Genomic DNA, 21739 nt, shown 5'->3' with positions numbered 1-21739 from the left:
TTTGTACTAAGTTAAGTTAGCTTAAATCGGCCTATTTTAACCACAGGAACCTGAGGTTAAGCTATGGCCATTTTTTAGCAAACACCCTGTAGTATTATTTTTTATTTTTACAACGACACCCGATTTGGGTATCGAAACGTTAATAAAATTATTTTTTTCAATTTAATTGTGGCTTATTTCCCATCTAAATAGTTAATTATAAAAATTCCACAAGCAAATAGCTTGAGAGCAACATTATTTTTTATGTTGTTCTTTTGTGTTAATATATTATTGTTTATATCCCAACAACGTTTAATTATTTACTAATACCTAAATCACTTAAATATTTTTCCACAGCAGTAGGTATATAAAATCAAAGTCAATAGCCGTTAGCATTTATGCATGTATATTAATTACTAAAAAAGCTAGCTGGATTCAACACTCTGGTGTCCAAATCTGCTAGTATTTGTAACTGTACTGTTTTTCCAAACCCTAACTGATTTCAACACCCTAGTGTCAACACACGCTAGCGTCTGTAAACGTACTGTTTTTCCAAACCCTAACTGATTTCAACACCGTGGTGTCAACACGCGCTAGCATGTGTAAATGTACTGTTTTTCCAAACCCTAACTGATTTCAACACCCTGGTGTCTACACACGCAAGCATCTGTAAATATGCAAGCATATTTACAGATGCTAGCGTGTGTAGACACCAGAGTGTTCAAATCAGTTAGGGTTTGGAAAAACAGTACATTTACAGACGCTAGCGCGTGTTGACACCACGGTGTGACACGGTGTTGAAATCAGTTAGGGTTTGGAAAAACAGTACGTTTACAGATGCTAGCCTGTGCTAACACTAGGGTGTTGAAATCAGTTAAGGTTTGGAAAAACAGTACATTATTTACAAATACTAACAGATTTGGACACCCGAGTGTTGAAAGTAGTCTTTTTTAGTGGTTATACATGCATAGATGCTAACGGCTATTGACATTGATTTTATACAGAGTGAGTTTTATGTATGGAAACACTCAATTATCTCGAAAACGTCTTGCACGATTTTTATAGATTTTTATAAGTAGGGGTTTTCTAATGCGGTCGATATTATAGTTCCAATTACATTGTTGTCATCTCTTCCGTTTTTCTGGAGATCTAATGAACTTCCTTATTTCAAATGAAATACCCTATATTTTTTTGCTTTTTAAAGTCTATAAGAAATACTGATTATTTTTCATGTGATATTCTCTATACCTAAATGCCATAATTTCGCAGCTATTGCTACATTTATTAAAAAAAAATTTAAACGAATTATTACAATCAATTTTTTCGGCCCGGGTAGACATTACTTTAGTTTTTTTGGATCACTGGAAACAAAAATTGGCTTTTGTAATTTTTCTGTAAAGTTAATCGTTTTCGAGTAATAAACAATTTAAAACTGAAAAAAAAATCGAATAATGACGATTTTCCAGGTTCAAAAACAGAAGTTAAAAAAAATATAATTTTTGAAATTACAGAGTACCTAAATTCAAGCATAAGATTTGGCTCGTTTTATTCTAAAACATTGCTTTTTAATTTTTAATGAAGTGCATATTATTATGAGAGGACGGGCGATCGGGCTGCATTTACAGCTAAAAATCAATGTTTTCACATGAAAAAATCTCAAATTACTTATGGGCAACTGATAAAATAAGGCTTGAGCTGGAATTTTGGAACTTTGCAGTTTCAAAAATAATATTGTTAATTTGTGTTCTTGAACCTTGAAAATCGTCAATATTCGATCTTTTTCAGTTTTAAATTGTTAATAACTCGGAAACGATTAATTTTAGCGAAAAATTACAAAAGCTCTTTTTTGTTCCCAATGATCCGAACAACCTAAAATAGTGTCTATTTGGGCCAAAAAAATTGATTTTTATAATTTGATTAAATTTTTTTTAATAAATGTTAACTCCGAAAAAATTTACTCCGTTAAATTAACTCCGAAATTATGGCTTTCAGGTATAGGAAATATAACATGAAAAATAATCAGTACTTCTTATGGACTTCAAAACACAAAAAAATATATAGAGTATTCCATTTGAAATAAGAAAGTTCATTAGATTTCCAGAAAAACGGAAAATACGACAACAATGTAATTAGCACTATAATATCGGCCGCATTAGAGAACCCCTATCTGCCAAAATCAATAAAAATCGTGCAAGCCGTTTTCGAGATAATTGAGTGTTTCCATACATAAAACTCACTCTGTATACCTACTGCTGTGGAAAAAGCTTTAAGTGATTTAGGTATTAATAAATAATTAATGAAAAATCTTTAAGTGATTTAGATATTAATAAATAATTAAACGTTGTTGGGATATAAACAATAATATAGTAACACAAAGAACATCATAAAAAATAATGTTGTTCTGAAGCTATTTCCTTGTGGCATTTTTATAATTAACTATTCAGATGGGAAATAAGCCACAATTAAATTCAAAAATAATTGTATTAACGTTTTGACGCCCAAATCGGGTGTCGTTGTTAAAATGCAAAATACTACTAAATTAAACAAAAATGTTGTTGTTAGTAAAAAATACTTAAAAATATATAATATATGTCTGAATTGCCAATATAAATGAGTCAGATTAAATAAATTATTAGAAGAATTTTTACTAAGCAACAACATTTTTGTTTAATTTAGTAGAATTTTGTATTTTGACAACGTCACTTGATTTAGACGTCGAAATGTTAATAAAATTATTTTTTTCAATTTAATTGTGGCTTATTTCCCATCTAAATAGTTAATTATAAAAATGGCACAAGGAAATAGCTTCAGAACAACATTATTTTTTATGTTGTTCTTTTGTGTTAATATATTATTGTTTATATCCCAACAACGTTTAATAATTATTAATACCTAAATCACTTAAATATTTTTCCACAGCAGTAGGTATATAAAATCAATGTCAATAGCCGTTAGCATCTATGCATGTATAACCACTAAAAAAGCTAGCTGGTTTCAATACTCTGGTGTCCAAATCTGTTAGTATTTGTAAATGTACTGTTTTTCCAAACCCTAACTGATTTCAACACCCTAGTGTCAACACGCGCTAGCATCTGTAAACGTACTGTTTTTCCAAACCCTAACTGATTTCAACACCGTGGTGTCAACACGCGCTAGCATCTGTAAATGTATTGTTTTTCCAAACCCTGACTGATTTCAACACCCTGGTGTCTACACATGGTAGCATCTGTAAATATGCGTCCGGGAAGATTCATTCACCGGGTTGCGGCCAGTGAGACGAGATTTCAGTTTCTCCAGGACTTGTGTTATGGAAGAATTTGGACCAATCACGGGTCACAGATTTTCGATTTGACACTTGACAGTTCGATCAACTTTTGAAAATATACATTTACCACAATAAAAACAAATTTGTTTTTAATACTGTGTGTTTACCTCTTTAATTTTGTTATTTTTATCCATTTCTATTTTGTTCTGTAGTATTCTGTCTTTTCATTCATCATTTTAGCCTGTAGCTGAATTGGATTTATAGAAGTATAATATTGGATTTACATTTATCAAAATGTAGTGAACTGGAAAAATGAATTAAAATTCAGAAGATGTAAGTGTAATGATATGTAGATAATTAATATTAATGATAATAATTTTAATTCTATGAAGATGTAAAATAAATACACCTTAAATATAAATACAAGTGTTCTAATTTATTACCAAAACAAATTTTAAATAGTAATAGTAAATTTAAATAGTACACTTTTGTTAGATCCAAACCCCCAAAAATAGAAAAGTTACAATCAAAGAATTAAAATGATTGGGGTTTTTTAATTTCCTAATATGTAGGTATGTATTTTACCTTTCATTATAAGACTTTTTCTATGCTTGGAGTCACACAAAATAATAAGATAAATACTTGTGGATTTTCTATAATTTTTTTATAGAAAAACAGCCAATATCATCTTGTTCTTATGGTATTCCCTACAGTACATAGTACATCTACTTATACAATACTTTTGCTTATATACCTATGCTTTATAAATAAAATATATAAAACTATATAATGTAACCAAAAGTGCGTTTATACTTTTAAATACATACCTATACAATTTTATTTTAACTATAATCATACACATTACCCATTAAACTGTTAAACGTACACACAGTTAAAAAATGGACAGGAAAAAACCTACAATGAAATAAACACATAAGTAGGTATCATTCTAAAATTCTTTACCCAAATCCAAATTATTTATTAAGCTAGATTTATAGTTTGACGGACTGTAGACATAGACACTCTGAAAAAAGATCAACATAGAAGTTTGTGTACTCTTGTTTATAAAGCTTGCCACGCAGGGGGAGCTATACTATAATATATATTATTTCATATCGCTCACTATAACGATTCCTAACTAGGAACCTAATTAGTTTAGGAACTAATGGTTCCATGTGTGCAGGTTCACTCATCATTACTATATAGTATCATATCACTACAGCGATTCCTAACTAGGAACGCATGGTTACATGTGTGCAGGCTCATTCATTTACTATAGTGAGCGATGTGATATATTATATGTAGTATAGCTCCCCGTGCGTGACAAGCAGTGCGTCTTCCTCTACAGTCCGTCAAAGTATAAATCCAGCTTAATAATTAATTTGGATTTGGGTAAAGAATTTAGAATGGTACTTACGTGTTTATTTCATTTTAGGCTTTTTCTGGCTATTTTTTTTAAATGTGTGTACGTTTAATGGGTAATGTGTGTGATTATATATTATTTAAAATAAAATTGTATATGCATTATGTATTTAAAAGTATCAAGGCACTTTTAATTACATTAGTTTTATATATTTAATTATATAAGCAAAAGTATTGTATAAGTTATAAGTAGATGTACTATGTACTGTAGTGAATACCATAAGAACAAGATGACATTGGTTGTTTTTGTATAAAGAAATTATAGAACATTCAAAAGTATTTACCTTATCCCTAATAGCACACGACGTCCTTTGGACGTCCAAAATAGGTCCATTTTTGGTCCTTACGTCCATGGACTATAAACGGACGTCCTTTGGACGTCCCATGTTGGACGTCCTTCGGAAGGAATAAATATGGACGTCCTTTGGACGTCCGACGTTGGACGTCCTTCGGACGGAATAAATATGGACGTCCTTTGGACGTCCGACGTTGAACGTCCTTTGGACCTCCATACTGGACGAAATACGGACGTTTTATGAACGCTTATATATTTTATATTGGACACATTATTACGGGATCAAATAGCAAAATAATTCAATAAAATATTAACTTACGCGTTAACTTTACGTTAATGAAATACAGTCAAACCTGTCAGTAACGGCCACTAAAATGAAAGAACTATTGGCCGATATAGAAAGGTGGCCGTTATTGCCAGTTTTTGTAGTCTAGATATACAGTAAAACTTGTGTTACTGGCCACCTGATAAAATCGGCCACCTGTACTAACGGCCGGTTTAAATATTCCCCAAACCAATTATATCTGGACTACAAAAACTGGCAATACCGGTCACCTTTCTATATCGGCCAATAGCTTTTTCATTTTTAGTGGCCGTTACTGACAGGTTTTACTGTAATTGGTTTGGGGAATTTTTAAACTGACCGTTAGTACAGGTGGCCGGTGTTTGCAGGGGGCCGGTAACACAGGTTTTACTGTAGTTTAAATCGAAAAGATTAAATCTTAATTCAAAATTGTATATACAATTATTACAATTATAAACAAACTATATAGTTTAATATCCAAAACATGTTTTTGATTTTATGTAATGTAATGAAAATCTTATTTGTAAATTATTGGTTACAATGTTTAACAATAGGAAATATTCAAGAATAAATAAAATAAAAGTTTAATCCTAACAACACAAAACATTCCAGGAATATAGGTACTACCGTTCTATTCCGTGAACATCTATCTGATTAAATTATATTATGGGTGGAAAGTTACCACAAGATATTCTATGAACATAGTACAATGTCTTCCTGGAGGGGTAAAATTTTCCATTACATGATTTTAAGAGAGGCCATTTACTGTTCAATTTGCGTTCATTTTCAAATTTGCCGCGCGAGTATCTATGTAGCGTCGCGTGGTCATTGGTCATCACATTTCATTTTCATAAGATAAAAGATAACCGATAGATAACCTAAAAATTTAGTAAAAATTTTGAATGGAAAAAAATGCATCGATAAGGGGGTGTGGGAAATGGAAATTAGTGGCTTTTCTGCTGTACTGTCTGCTAGTCAAATCACACAACACTTTTTTCTATGCTGCTAGTTTTTGCTCTGGGCTCTGGCTGGATCTCTTGTTTAAACAATTTTGTAAGTATTATAAAATCCGTTTTCAATTTTCTTTATTCTTTATGAAACGAATCATTTATGCATGCATATTATTATCTGTAAATAGTACCTATTTTTTTTTTATTTTTAATTGTAAAGAATAGAAAAATTACCCTTCATTTTAATTTTTTTTAGAATCAGCTGAAAGTGGCCTACAAAAAAAAAACCAAGAAGGAAATATATAGCCTTGTGGCTATGAAAGGCAAAAGAGAGATATAAAAAGTGTATTGGCTAGTTGGAAGAAAGTCCACATTGTCCATGCATAATAAGTTATTACTTTATCAACAAATATCAAGAAGATAGCAGGGTCACGAGCAACAACTTCATAAGTTCAAGAATATCGAGGAAATCCAGCTCCTCGATACTACTGGGCAAACTAGAAGATTGAAGAGGACAAAGCCTTTTGAACTAGTTTGAGTGATAGGTGATAGTGAAAAACGGAGCATAGTGCTTGTGTGCTGTGCCTGTGTATGTTAGAATAGTGCACGATCTTGTTAGATTAGATAAGAGACGCTATGGGGTAAGCTCTTCATTTTAAGAAACAGTAGTAATTTAGGTTAAATTAAAATTGCTCATTGGTCAGTTATGACCAGATTGTTTTTTTATGTTTGGCAAAAAGGACTTAAGTCAGAATTGCACATTGATAATGTTTTGATGATTTCTGGACCAGAAAAAAACTGTTGTAGATGTAAACTGTATGTACAGTAGAATCTACTACAGTACTGTAGAAATCATCAAAACATTATCGATGTGCAATTCTGACTTAAGCCCTTTTTCCCAAACATCAGAGAATTGTAATGTACAATAATTCTCCTATCTGCTTTTTCATGAATTTTGTAGGAGATGAAAAACCATTTTTAGGATCATCTGCTTTCACATGTAAATTTTGACATGTTTTGTAGTAAATAGATAGTTGAATTTACTACAAAACATGTCAAAAAATATATGAAAACAGGAGGTGACTATAAAAAAAGTTTTTAGTCTCTCTTACAAAACTCATGAAAAAACAAATCGGAGGTATGTCACATCAGTGACTATATCCAGGGAATGTCTAAAAAATATACTTTGATGTCCCAAGAACCAAATATAACCTACAGTCCATCTAATTTACTTACTGTTGCACGTCATTATCTACGCCAGAGATCTAAGTTGACATAGTTGCCAAAGTATAAAAAGATCCTGAATCCATTTTAAATCAAATATATCACATAATTATTGTAAACGTGGATTATACAACAAAACAAATTAATATTCAATGTAAATAAGTAAAAACTTAAGAAATAGAGAACAAGAATTAAGTTATAATCTTTTAAGATTTGCAGTGCAAGAGTTTTTGCACTGCATTGTTAATAATTAAAAAACGGCTCCGAACTCTTGGCAAAAAGCTGGTAGGTTTCTTTGTATAAGTTTGTGTACAATAACAACTAAAAAAGTTGTCAGATACCTCGATTATTCCAAGTCGTTATAAAATTAGGTGAAATTTATATTTTTATAGTAGAGGATCTTTTTATAGTAAAGTAAATAATAAAAACAGTAAATATAATAAATAAAACAGATACTTATAGTAAAGAATATAAACAAATATGAAGTGTCATCACCGTAACTGTCAAATAAATGTTACCAATTTATTCTAAAATGTCACCTTCGTTCGATTACAGTTACAGTGTGATCCGAACAAATCTGCTTCATAAAAACGCTTTATAATCCATTTATACAAATTAAATGAAACATATTATTGTGTATTTCTTTAGGTTAACATTAATAGAAATCTTCAAATATTATTTCTACGCGTATATAATAAAATATGTCTAGTGGCTGTAATTCCATTGTACTCGGCAAAGTGATTCTAAAAAAGAACACACCTACCGCCTAAATATTTCAGTTAAAATAAATAACAGTTAGTAAATTAGACGAAGTATGTAGATATATACAGGGTGTAACAAAAATACAGGTCATAAATTTAATCACATATTCTGGGACCAAAAATAGTTTGATTGGACCTAACTTACCTTAGTACAAATGTGCACACAAGAAAAGTTACAGCCCTTTGAAGTTATATATATAATAGCACTAAGGGCCTTAGAGGCCCATGGCTTGAAAAGTTTGTTTTTTTCTTCATTTTCACGTTTCTTTATGTACTGAGATCTTCTCTGGCTTGATATGTGATTTTTCTCCATTCCTTCCTGTTATTCATTTTTCTTTTCTGACCCTGTAGCACCATTCTTTCCAAATCTTTTTCGACCTCTTGCTTCCATCTATTTTTCGGCCTTCCTCTTCTCTTTCTTGAAGCTGTAGTGTAGTTTAGTACCATTTTTGGAGTCCTCGTGTTTGGCATCCTTTCAATGTGACCTCGCCATCTAAGTCTCTGTGCCTTTATCACTCATTTGAAGTTACAAGATGAAGTGATTTTTTCCAATATATCGAAAACTATTAGAGATTTTTTATTGAAAATGGACATGTGGCATTATTATGGCAGCAGTATCTTACGAAAAAACTATAGTAAAATTTGGACACCCCATAAAAATATTTTGGGGGTTTTGTTCCTTTAAACCCCCCCAAACTTTTGTGCACGTTTCAATTTAATTATTATTGTAGTACCATTTAAACACAACGTTTTAAAAACTTTTTTGCCTCTTATTGCTTTTTCGAAAAGTCAATTTTTATCGAAATATTTTGAATATTTGTCAAATCCACCACATATTTGTATATGGTTAAGTACGATTATGGAGACTTGGTAATAATATGCAGACTTATTTATGCTTTACATTTTTAGGTATATTTTGAACCATATTAAAAAAGAAGCCAGATCTCGATAAAATGTGCCTTATCGAAAAAATACAAAGAGGCAAAAAAGTTTTAAAAACATTCTGTTTAACTAATGGTACCTCAGTAATAGTTTAGTTTAATTGGAACGTACACAAACATTTGGGGGGTTTAAAGGAACAAAACCCCCATAAAATTTTTATGTAGACATGTTAAAAAAGAAGTCACAACTCGATAAAAACTGCCTTATCTGAAAAATACTAAGAAACAAAAATATTGAATTTAACTAATGGTACCACAATAATAAAATTGAATTGGAACGTACACAAAAGTTTGGGAGGATCTAAGGGATCAAGACCCCCATAAAAATTTTATGGGGTGCACAAATTTCACCATAATTTTTCTTTAAGATATTCCTGCCATAATACTGCCACATGTCCATTTTCAATAAAAATCGCTAATAGTTTTCGATATAATCGAAAAAATCGATTTTCATTTTGTAATTTCAAAGGGCTGTAACTTTTTTTATGTGCATATTTGTACTAAGGTAAGTTAGGTTCATTCGAACTATTTTTGGTCCCAGAATATGTGATTTAATTTATGACGTGTATTTTTATTACACCCTGTATATACAACCGATTACGCACCACCTTAAAAAGTGGGCATTTTTGATGTCTCGAATTTCCTAAACCTGTTGTTGCATCTAAGTGATTTTTTTATAATATTCTAGCCTAGGCTATAGGTTAAGTACCTCCTTATGCTTGTCATGCACGGGGAGCTATACTGTAATATATATTATATCACATCGCACTCTATAGTAATGAGTGAGCCTGCACATACGGAACCATTTGTTTCCTGTCTGCAGGCTCACTCATTACTATAGAGAGCGATATGATATGTACATATATTACAGCATAGCTCCCTGTGCATGACAAGCTTAAGGAGGTAACCTATAGCCTAGGCTATAATATTATAAAAAAATCACTTAGATGAAACAACAGGTTTAGGAAATACGAGACATCAAAAATACCCCATATTTAAGGTGGTGCGTTAATTTCTTGGAGAAGTGTATTGTAATTTTATGTAAATAATGTAATATCCAATAATTGTAATTTAATATAAGATGTAATATAAGTTCCTTAAAAAATATATTTTTTATTTCCCACGACATTAGATGGATGTTCGGCAGCAAGACATTGGACCAAACTGGGACGTCCTATGAAGGCCAATTGACGTCCACCGAACGTCCCTTCGGATGTTAAGTGGACCTCCATTGGGCGTTTGGCAACGTGGCATTTGGACCAAAATTGGACGTCCTGTTAAGGTCCAATTCACGTCCCCTAGAACATCCGGTTAAGGTCCAATTTACTTCCGATTAAGGTCCAATTTACGTCCGATTAAGGTCCCATTTACGTCCGATTAAGGTCCAATTTACGTCCTATTAAGGTCCAATTTACGTCCGATAAGGTCCAATTTACGTCCGATTAAGGTCCAATTTACGTCCGATTAAGGTCCCATTTACGTCCGATTAAGGTCCAATTTACGTCCTATTAAGGTCCAATTTACGTCCGGTTAAGGTCCAATTTACGTCCGATTAAGGTCCCATTTACGTCCCATTAAGGTCCAATTTACGTCCTATTAAGGTCCAATTTACGTCCGATTAAGGTCCAATTTACGTCCGATTAAGGTCCAATTTATGTCCGATTAAGGCCCAATTTACGTCCGATTAAGGTCCAATTTATGTCCGATTAAGGTCCAATTTACGTCCGATTAAGGTCCAATTTACGTCCCCTAGGACGTCCGATCAAGGTCCAAATTACGTCCGATTAAGGTCCAATATACGTCCCCTCGGACCTTAGATGGACGTCCAATGGACGTTCGGTAGCGCGACATTTGGACCAAAATAGGACGTATAAAGGACGTTCCTCGGACGAAAACGGACGTCCAATGGACGTCCCTAAAGTCCGTGAAGGACGTCCAATGGACGTCCATTGGACGTCCTTGTGCTATTAGGGATTATTTTGTGTGACTCCAGCATAGAAAAAGTCTTATAATGAAAGGTAAAAGACATACATACTATTTTTTTTATAGAAAATTAAAAAATCCCAATCATTTTATTTCTTTGATTGTAACTTGTCTAATTTTTACTGGTTTGGATCTATAATAACAAAAATATACCTCATTTACTATTTAAAATTTGTTTTGGTAATAAATTAAAACACTTGTATTTATATTTAAGGTGTATTTTATTTTACATTTTCATAGTATTAAAATTATTATCATTATTTATCTACATATAATTACACTTAATCTTCTGAATTTGAATTCATTTTTAGAGTGCACTTTGATAAATACAAGTAAGTAAATCCAATTATACTTCTAAATCATCCAATTAACCTACAAAGATCAACAAAAGTACAGAATACTACAGAACAAAATAAAAATGGATAAAAATAACACAATTAAAGAAGTAAACACACAATATAAAAAACAAATTTGTTTTTAGTTTTATTGTGGTAAATGGATCTATTTTCATTTTCGAAAGTTGACAATCGAACTGTCAAGTGTCAAAAAATCGAAAATCTGTGACTCGTGATTGGTCCAAATTCTCCCATAACACAAGTCCTGGAGAAACTGAAATCTCGCGCCAGTGAGAGCAAAATGGGGTGGAGCGTCATCTTGTTTTAAAATACGTGAACAGTATCAGCAGTTACCTGACCCCTCAAATTGCGGTTCATGCGCCGGAACGCCGACAAACTTTGGGGCGGTGTTGAAACAATATTATTATTACTGTAAGGGCCAAACCAGACGGACCTCACTGCAGCGCTAGTCTGTGGATCCACAAAGCACGCCCCAGACGAGCGACTGTGGCCAGCCACAGTCGCCGAACCTCACTGCTAGTGGCGTCCTTCTTCTTTGAGTGCCTCTCCTATCGGAGATTGGATATCATTAGGGCGATTCTAATTTTATTTACTGCTGCTTTGAACAATTCGTTAGTGGTACAGCCAAACCACTCTCTCAAATTTCTCATCCAGGACATTCTTCTAGGCCCTGGATTTCTTCGTCCTTGGATTTTTTCTTGCATTATATTTTGTAGGAATGTGTTCTTTTGTCCCCTTATCAGGTGGCCTAAGTATTCCAGTTTTCTCTTTTTGAAGTTATACTTCTTTACCGGCGATATGAGGGTGAATCTTTATATGTTAAAACTTATGATCTCGGCGCATGCGCATTATAACTTTGTTCTGATTGGATGTTCAAATAATATGTCAAAAATTATTCAATATGGAGGCTGTGGCACAGCTGTACGTAGTTTGATTATTTATGGTTGTTGCGTTTTGAAATTTGTGGGAAAAGAAACAAAGTTAGTTAATAGTTATACTGCCTTTTTAAATAGTTTTCATATACCTATATTTTTGGACTTTTGGACTATTTTGGACAAGGAAAACTCATTCTAATTTGGTAAGTAGTTTTTATTATAATCATATTGTAATTATACATTTGGATTAGGTTGGAAACATACATTTATTTTCTCAAGAATGGGGATTTTAGAGAGAAATCCCAAATTAGGTCCGATTTTTATTTTTAAATTATGATTTTTTGGCGTAGATTTATTTATCTAGTAGGTATGTAATGCTTTGATTTACATACTTAATTTGATTACCAACAAAAGTTCTACCAATCTTCATCTAATATATTGTTTTCTTACTGTTTTGTTATATTTTAATATTTTCTTCCACAAAATTTAAACTACATAATTTAATTATATTCGAAACAAACATCAAACACTAAAACGTTCAGTTACCCTATTTTCCCACATGACAAATAATGTGGAATTGGACGAGTGAGTCTAGGCTTCGATTACGAATCAAAGCGCCCCAAAATTCACGGGTTCGATTCCCGATGCAAGTTTTTTTTTTTATTTTTTTATGCATTTTATGATTGTAAGTATATTTGTTATATAATTTTTTGTTCAGAAAATGCGTATTTAAAATTTTTGCCAACAATTATTATCGTTCAGAAATAATTTTTTCTTTGTGGAATTTTTCAATATGTTTGTGTGCGTTTTATTCTTTTATTTTTTTAAATTTTTGGTATTGTCTTAAAAATCACATAATATGTAGTAGAAGTATAACTTCTTACGTGTGTACAAAGTACACACACATTCTTTTTTTTATATTCAGTAGAACTTCTGGCTCGTTATTTATTCTGCGTATTACTTCTTCATTTGTAATTTTATCCACCCAACTTATTCTTAGTATACGGCGGTAGCACCACATCTCAAAGCTTTCAAGATTTTTAGTATTCCTCTGTTTAAGAGTCCATGACTCAACACCGTAGAGCAAAGTGCTGAATACATAGCATTTTAACATTATAGTTCGTAGATGAATACTAGTGGCGTCCACTAGTTGCAAAACCGATTCAGACGGACCACTTTTGTAGCTGCCACAAATATTGACGAGAGTTTACACGGTGAACACGTGAAATGAATTTTGATTCCGATGGGTTTTTAATTGAATTCCAAAACAGAGCGGCTATATGAGATACAAGAACCCGAGGGTATAGTTCAGGACATTGAAAGGAAAAGCGTAGGACGAGATCTTTGAATTATTTGTTCCTGATTTTAAAGACGGTAGCCATATCGAAAAGAATAAATTCGGTAAGCAATATTTTCTCTATTTATATTTCTGTGTCACCTGTGAAAATGTGGTAAGTGCAATTTTGTGAATTTTGAGCTATAGGTATCACCAGAAAGCTAATTTTTTTCTCTATATTTGTGTCTAATGGGCTAAGTGATATCGCTATTACTACGGTCAATATTCCACTGTGAATCATGGGTTGAAACTTCAAAATGCAACTTGTACCTGTGAAAAACGAGTCAAGTTTTCTTAGCCCACTTTTCACAAATTTTCTGTCACTTAAATATTTGTACAATGTGAGTTATGTACTGTTTTGATCTGTGTTTTTGAAATCTAATGATGTTCTCAGATGTAATTTATCTTAATTAATTAATCAATAATTATCTCATTAATCAAACAGATCAAATACCAATATAGTGTCAATTTCAGGGCTAAATTATAATATCAATTACTTACTTTCGTGGCTTCAAAGTATTTCTCAGTGGATTCCTAATCGGGATAGATAAAAGAGAGTAAAATAATACACACATACGGATTTCAATTAGAAATTATAAAAATCGTTTATTTTATCTAAATGGCAATAACTGCTTAATATTTCTTATATCTTATCTTTCTATCTTTATTTAATACAACAGTTACAAAAATGGGAATCTTATTTCTTTTTGTCTCCATATTTATTTTATTTATAATGAACTATTATGATTTATCAGTAACAAATTGATTTAGGTTTGATGAAATTTTTTTAATAGTGATTTTGTGGCTCAATTTTCAATGTGGTATTTAATACACAAACCATACATTCATGTCATAACAAATTAGACTGACCTTTACTGATGATTTGACAATGTCTTCACACAAAACACGTTTCCTATTGGCTTGGGTTGCGATCCAACGACTCGTCCAAGTCTTCCAGTAATGCCTCAGCTCCTTTGAAAACTACGCCTCGTGCAGCACTCGTTCCTGCCTTCTCCTGATGCTGTGTTGCACCTTTTTTAAACACTTCAACAAACCGGGATACTCTAGACTCAAGGAGTTATATAATATCTCGACTCGGCCTAACACTCGTTCCACGATATCTTACTTTTTAATTTTCAAAAAACAAAACTAACTATACCGGCGTTTCACTTTTTTGTACACTCTTCTCGAAAACTGGACTTCGCCTCTCTATCGCTCCCAACACTGACTCTCATTGCTCATTCCTTCTCCTCCTTCCAAAATACCCCTTCCAGCATTCAAAAATCAACCAATCCCAAGCAACTTTCAATTATCCGTATTTACCAACACAAACTTTCCTTTTTCTAAATATCTTAATGGATTTCAAGAAAAAATAATATTCCCCATTTCAATTTTACTTTCCACATTAATCCTCTTTACAAATTTAATAACCTGTTATCTTATTTACTAGAATATGAGTTATCGGTGGTTATTGACAACCTTTCCACGAACACTTTCTTTTTAAACATCACTCTAATTGTTTACTTGCGTCGTATTGTTCCTGGGGTTCGTAAACACTTCTCCGAAATACTTTCTTAAAAACTACCTATACAAAATTTGTTTTTTACAGGGTGTTCCAAATTTACATGCCCGCGGTCGAGAAAAACGAAAACCTTTATTTTTATTTGAATTTTAAATATAACTATAGACTTTTATTTCTTATGTCAAATAGGAATATAACAGTACATATTTTTGTACTTAGCACATTTTTCACAGGCGATTAATCCATATTTCGGGTTATTCATTTATTAACTCTTTTGTCACTAAAACCCATTGAGTATTTTTCCACTAAATTCGATACGGTGACGACGGCGACGGTTAAGTTCTTAATCTCTTGTCGGCAACGATACGGTCAAGATGTTTAAACGGACGAAATTTATTATGCAAATGGCGAAGGCCACAGAAATTACTTCATCTCATGATTCAAATTATGATTCTTCTGGTAAGTTTATTTGACATATTACCTAAATAAATTGTAAAACTGTGTTTAAAATTTGGATAAATGTGTGTACTGTGCTGTATTTTTTAGAATCGAGTCCTCCTCCCTCAATTCCTGAGGAATACAGAAAAAATTTTCGAATCCGATAATTCAGATCAAGATCCAAGTTACATATTACCTAATTAACTATTTAGATGGGAAATAAGCCACAATTATATTTAAAAAAATAATTTATTATTACCCGACAAATCGGGTGTCGTTGTCAAAATACAAAATACTACTAAATTAAACAAAGTAAAAAATTAGTAAAAATATTCTTCATTAGTAAAAAATTCTTCAGAACAACATAATACCTTTGTATGTATGTAGTAATCCTTTATTCGCTTTTGTAGAAACATATTTTGTATTAATTTAGTATTCATTTTATGTTGTGTTCTTAATTTCATATTATTTTTTACCTATGTATTTTGTTCTAATAAAAATATTTATGGAAAAATATAATTTATTGTTTACGTATAATTTTTTTAAGCTCTAACGGGGCAAATTTGCATAAAATTGTCAACATTTTGAGGTATTGTTAAAACACTTAACACATTGTACACTAATGGAATTAGTGTAAAACGCACTAAGTACAGACAATTTAAAAAAAATTGTTAAAATAGAGGTTATAATTATTAATAATCAAAACAAAAACATTTCCATATTAAAGAAAAAATTACTGCCCAAATTTTGAGGCTTTAAACTGACATTTCATCAATATCTAGATTCTGGAAAAATTGTGAAACATTCAATTACGTTTTCTCGAAAATACGATCTTGGCACATAACACCCTTTTCACAAGTGACACAGATTTACATTTTATTATACATTCTGACGAGAAAGAAGACTTTCCTCGTCTGAATCCATCATTGAACTGAACAAAACAAACACTAACAGTGTTGTTTGTTTATTTATGTTAAATAGTGGGGTCCCATCCTCTGCAAAAAAGGTTTTATTGTTTGTTGTAGAAAACAAAACGATAAGATATCAGTTAAAAGAGGGTTGCAAGTTACCGTGTTTACATATATTTAATGTCATCATCTCCTTAAAAACAGCACCTCGTTCACTCAGTTGTAATGGAAATCTTACTATTAGTGTGTTTTTTGTGTTGAAAATTGTATCAAACTATTTTACGGCTGTAGGATACCAGATGTACTGGTTAATTTTTTTGTGCTTCTTTCCGTCATATAGCTGCTTTTGTCTGGTTCTTCTTAAATTTTATAAAATATTTAAAACTAAGGACATTACAAACACTGACTGTGACGAACACACTTTTTTAAACATTATTAACCGGCAAGTTTTTAATCATTTGAACAAGCTTACTTTTTTTCTTACTCTTTACATTAAACGCCTCACCCTTCCAACCGATTCACTTCGCAGCGTAGTCGCCGGGGCTAGAAAATCGCCTGTTTCAGCCACTCTGTTCATCCACAGAGTAGCGCTGCAGTGTGGCTCGTCTGGTTTGAGCCTAAACCAACGTCCATTTTCTTCTTTTTGTGCAATTCCTATCGGATATTGGAAATCATCAAGGCTATCCTAACCTTGATGATTCCACTACCCTTATATCAAAAACCGTTCACTGTATATCAAAAATCCTGTATATCAAAAATCGTTTTCTGAGTATACGCTCTGTATTACAGAGCTTTCTCGGAAAGGTTATAACATAAACAGCAGACAAAGAACTTTCCCAAAACTTCACAAATAGTGCAAACTTTTAGGTCTCGGTGTATGCAGTTGGGACAGACGTTATGAGAAGTGAATACCGACGGTGCGGCGGTGGCCATATTGAAAATTAATGTTGGTGGAACTCCTGTCGCTGATGGATGATTTGCTTTGCAGATTTATTCCTATAAGTGACAGCTAATTTAGTAACGTTTGCTTTGATATTCCTTTTGCGGTAAGAACTATCGCTGCATGAGTTAGTATTCCGAGAATACCTATACGACTACGTTTTTTAGACAGGAAAAGAAGACATAAAGTAACAAAAGGAAACAAAATCAAAATTATTGTCTAAATAATAACAATAAAGTCAGTTTTTTTCATTCTTAAAGTTTATAAAACAAATTGGAAGTAAAATAAAGGAAAAATATATCAAAATGAAGATGTCAAGAATATTAGCAAGGACAAGGATAAAGCGATAAAGGAGAAAACAGTCTTAAAAGTAGTGTACGAACCAATAGGAACAAAACAGGAAAAACACAATTTATCTTGTTGCCACATTAGCTGGACTCTTCTGATTTCTCGTTCATTGTGGGAGGGATGTTCAAACAGTTGTCATGGTTTCTTGTTCGACTTTCATGTTTGGTCGCTGTCAGTTGTCTTACAAAGGGAATATTCGGATCATTTTGAATGGTGAGATTACTGACTGACATACCAGGGTGTGCCAGTAATTGATCTAACGACCTTCGATTGGAATATTGTATGGTTGTTGATGTGCGTTAATTTAACGCATCCCCACATACTGATAGCATACATCCTTTGTTTCAATATGCTTTTGTAGAGGAGTAATTTGTTATTCAGTGACAATTTGGATGTTCAACCAATGAGCTTAAGGTTTGTTTGAACTTGAGATCCAAATGCCCCGCTTCATTTGGATGTGTTTATTCCGTGTTAGCCTTTGGTCTTAAATGCGATCCAAGGTATTTCACTTCTTTGTTGACTGATATATGTGTATTGTTAAGAGTGAGTGGAGGACAGATCTCCTGGCAGGTGAAAAATATTATTTGTAGTAACTCTTTTTTCATTGAATTTTATTCTCGATTGATTTTACCATTCTGTAAGTATGTTCAGGTGGGTTTGGAGATAAGAAGACGCATTTACTAGATTCTCACTAGTTGATAATACAGCTACGTCATCTGCAGAGAATGCAATTGGAGCATTGTGTGTTTCGGGTCAATCCGCTGTGAAAATAAGGAAAAGTAGGGGACCCAAAACGCTGACTTGTGGAACCCCTTTTCGATAGTACACATGCGTTTGTATGGGTTTACACATGGGTGGATTCAGCGCTACTATTTTTAACGGAGAAGCTTCTATTGGATACATGATCTGAGCATGAGGTAGTAGTTACTCGGTAGAGTATTTTTTAATTTAAATAGCATTCCAGGGTGCCATACTCTATCGAAAGCCTGCTAGATGTCGAGAAATACGGCGTTGAAATATTACTTTCCTTCGAGGTTTTTTGTAATTTCATATAGGTATGAACTTTTCCTACGAACCATACTATGAACTTGTCTTATAGAGTGGTTCTCAAGAAAGGGTCAGTTGGGGTATGCTTCTGGTATTACTTTTACTAAGCATAAGTATGCAGTTGGCACGGACGTTCTGAGAAGTGAATACCGGCGGCGGTGGCCATATTGAAAATTAATGTTGATGGAACTCCTGTCGCTGATGGATGATTTGCTTTGCAGATTTATTCGTATAAGTGACAGCTAATTTAGTAACGTTTGCTTTGATATTGCTTTTGCGGTAAGAACTATCGCTGCATAAGTTAGTACCCCAAGAATACGTATACGACTAAGTTTTTTAGACAGGAAAAGAAGACACAAAGTAACAAAAGGAAACAAAATCAAAATTATTGTCTAAGTAATAACAATAAAGTCAGTTTTTTCATTCTTTAAGCTTATAAAACCAATTGGAAGTAAAATAAAGAAAAAATATATCAAAATGAAGATGTCAAGAATATATTAGCAAGGACAGGGATAAAGCGATACAGGAAAAAAACAGTCTTAAAAGTAGTGCACGAACCAATAGGAACAAAACAGGAAAAAATACAATATATCTTGTTGCCACATTAGCTGGACTCCTCTGATTGCTCGTTTATTCTGGGAGGGATGTTCAAACAGTTGTCATGGTTTCTTGTTCGACTTTCATGGTTGGTCGCTGTCAGTTGTCTTACAAAGGGAATATTCAGATCATTTTGAATGGTGAAATTACTGACATAGCAGGGTGCGCTAGTAATTGATCTAAGAACCTTCGATTGGAATATTGTATGGTTGTTGATGTGCGTTAATGTAACGCATCCCCACATATTGATAGCATACATCCAAATTTGTTTCAATACGCTTTTGTAGAGAAGTAATTTGTTATTCAGTGACAATTTGGATGTTCAACCAAGGAGCCTAAGATTTGTTTGAACTTGAGATCCAACTGCCCCATTTCATTTGGATGTGTTTATTCCATGTTAGCCTTTGGTCTATATGCGATCCAAGGTATTTCACTTTTGTGTTGACTGATATATGTGTATTGTTAAGAGTGAGTGGAGGACAGATCTCCTGGCAGGTGAAAAATATTATTTGTAGTATTTTTTTTTTCATTGAATTTTATTCTCGATTGGTTTTACCATTCTGCAAGTATGTTCAGGTGGGTTTAGAGATAAGAAGACGCATTTACTGGATTCTCACTAGTTGATAATACAGCTACGTCATCTGCAGAGAATGCAATTGGAGCATTGTGTGTTTCTGGTCAATCCGCTGTGAAAATGAGAAAAGTAGTGGACCCAAAACGCTGCCTTGTGGAACCCCCGTTTCGATAGTACACATGCGTGTGTATGGGTGTACACATGGGTGGATTCAGCGCTACTATGTTTAACGGAGAAGCTTTTATTGGATACATGATCTGAGCATGAGGTAGTACTTACTCGGTAAAGTATGTTTTAATTTAAATAGCAGTCCAGCATGCCATACTCTATCGAAAGCCTGCTAGATGTCGAGAAATACGGCGTTGAAATATTTCTTTCCTTCGAGGTTTTTTGTAATTTCATATAGGTATGGACTTTTCCTACGAACCATACTATGAACTTGTGTTATAGAGTGGTTCTCAAGAAAGGGTCAGTTGGGGTATGCTTCTGGTATTACTTTTACTAAGCATAAGTATGCAGTTGGCACTGACGTTCTGAGAAGTGAATACCGGCGGCGGTGGCCATATTGAAAATTAATGTTGGTGGAACTCCTGTCACTGATGGATGATTTGCTTTGCAGATTTATTCGTATAAGTGACAGCTAATTTAGTAACGTTTGCTTTGATATTCCTTTTGCGGTAAGAACTATCGCTGCATAAGTTAGTACTCCAAGAATACGTATACGACTACGTTTTTTAGACAGGAAAAGAAGACATAAAGTAACAAAAGGAAAAAAAATCAAAATTATTGTCTAAATAATAACAATAAAGTCAATTTTTTCATTCTTAAAGCTTATAAAACAAATTGGAAGTAAAATAAAGAAAAAATATAAAATATCAAAATGAAGATGTCAAGAATATATTAGCAAGGACAAGGATAAAGCTATAAAGGAAAAAAACAGTCTTAAAAGTAGTGCACGAGCCAATAGGAACAAAACAGGAAAAAACACAATATATCTAGTTGCCACATTAGCTGGACTCTTCTGATTTCTCGTTCATTGTGGGAGGGATGTTCAAACAGTTGTCATGGTTTCTTGTACGACTTTCATGATTGGTCGCTGTTAGCTGTCTTACAAAGAGAATATTCAGATCATTTTAAATGGTGAGATTGCTGACATACCAGGGTGCGCCAGTAATTGATCTAAGGACCTTCGATTGGAATATTGTATGGTTGTTGATGTGCGTTAATTTAACGCATTCCCACATATTGATAGCATACATCCTTTGTTTCAATATGCTTTTGTAGAGGAGTAATTTGTTATTCAGGAGCTTAAATAAGATTTGTTTGAACTTGAGATCCAAATGCCCCGCTTCATTTGGATGTGTTTATTCCATGTTAGCCTTTGGTCTATAATGCGATCCAAGGTATTTCACTTCTGTGTTGACTGATATATGTGTATTGTTAAGAGTGAGTGGAGGACAGATCTCCTGGCAGGTGAAAAATATTATTTGTACTAACTGCGAATATGCTCAGCTGGGTTTGGAAATAAGAAGAGGCATTTACTGGATTCTCACTACTTGATAATACATCTACGTCATCTGCAGAGAATGCAATTGGAGCATTGTGTGTTTTGGGTATGGGTAGCGGGTAGGAACTCTTTATATTCTTGAAGATAGTCCTATCAGGGAAAATGAA

The 21739-nt window shown here is 33.0% G+C and overlaps 1 long non-coding RNA gene across 1 annotated transcript; it reads left to right on the top strand.

Moving 5' to 3' along the window:
• Nucleotides 1-4959: 4959 nt before the first annotated feature.
• Nucleotides 4960-8176, top strand: LOC126892098 (uncharacterized). Its single transcript, XR_007700675.1, has 2 exons — nt 4960-6318; nt 6472-8176. It is a non-coding gene; the product is annotated as an uncharacterized LOC126892098 (long non-coding RNA).
• The last annotated feature ends 13563 nt before the right edge of the window (nt 8177-21739 follow it).

This window comes from Diabrotica virgifera, chromosome 9 (genome assembly GCF_917563875.1).
Source record: "Diabrotica virgifera virgifera chromosome 9, PGI_DIABVI_V3a".
Lineage (NCBI taxonomy): Eukaryota > Metazoa > Arthropoda > Insecta > Coleoptera > Chrysomelidae > Diabrotica > Diabrotica virgifera.
The sequence above is the reverse complement of the archived record's forward strand: the minus strand, read 5'-3'. Positions and strand labels throughout refer to the sequence as shown.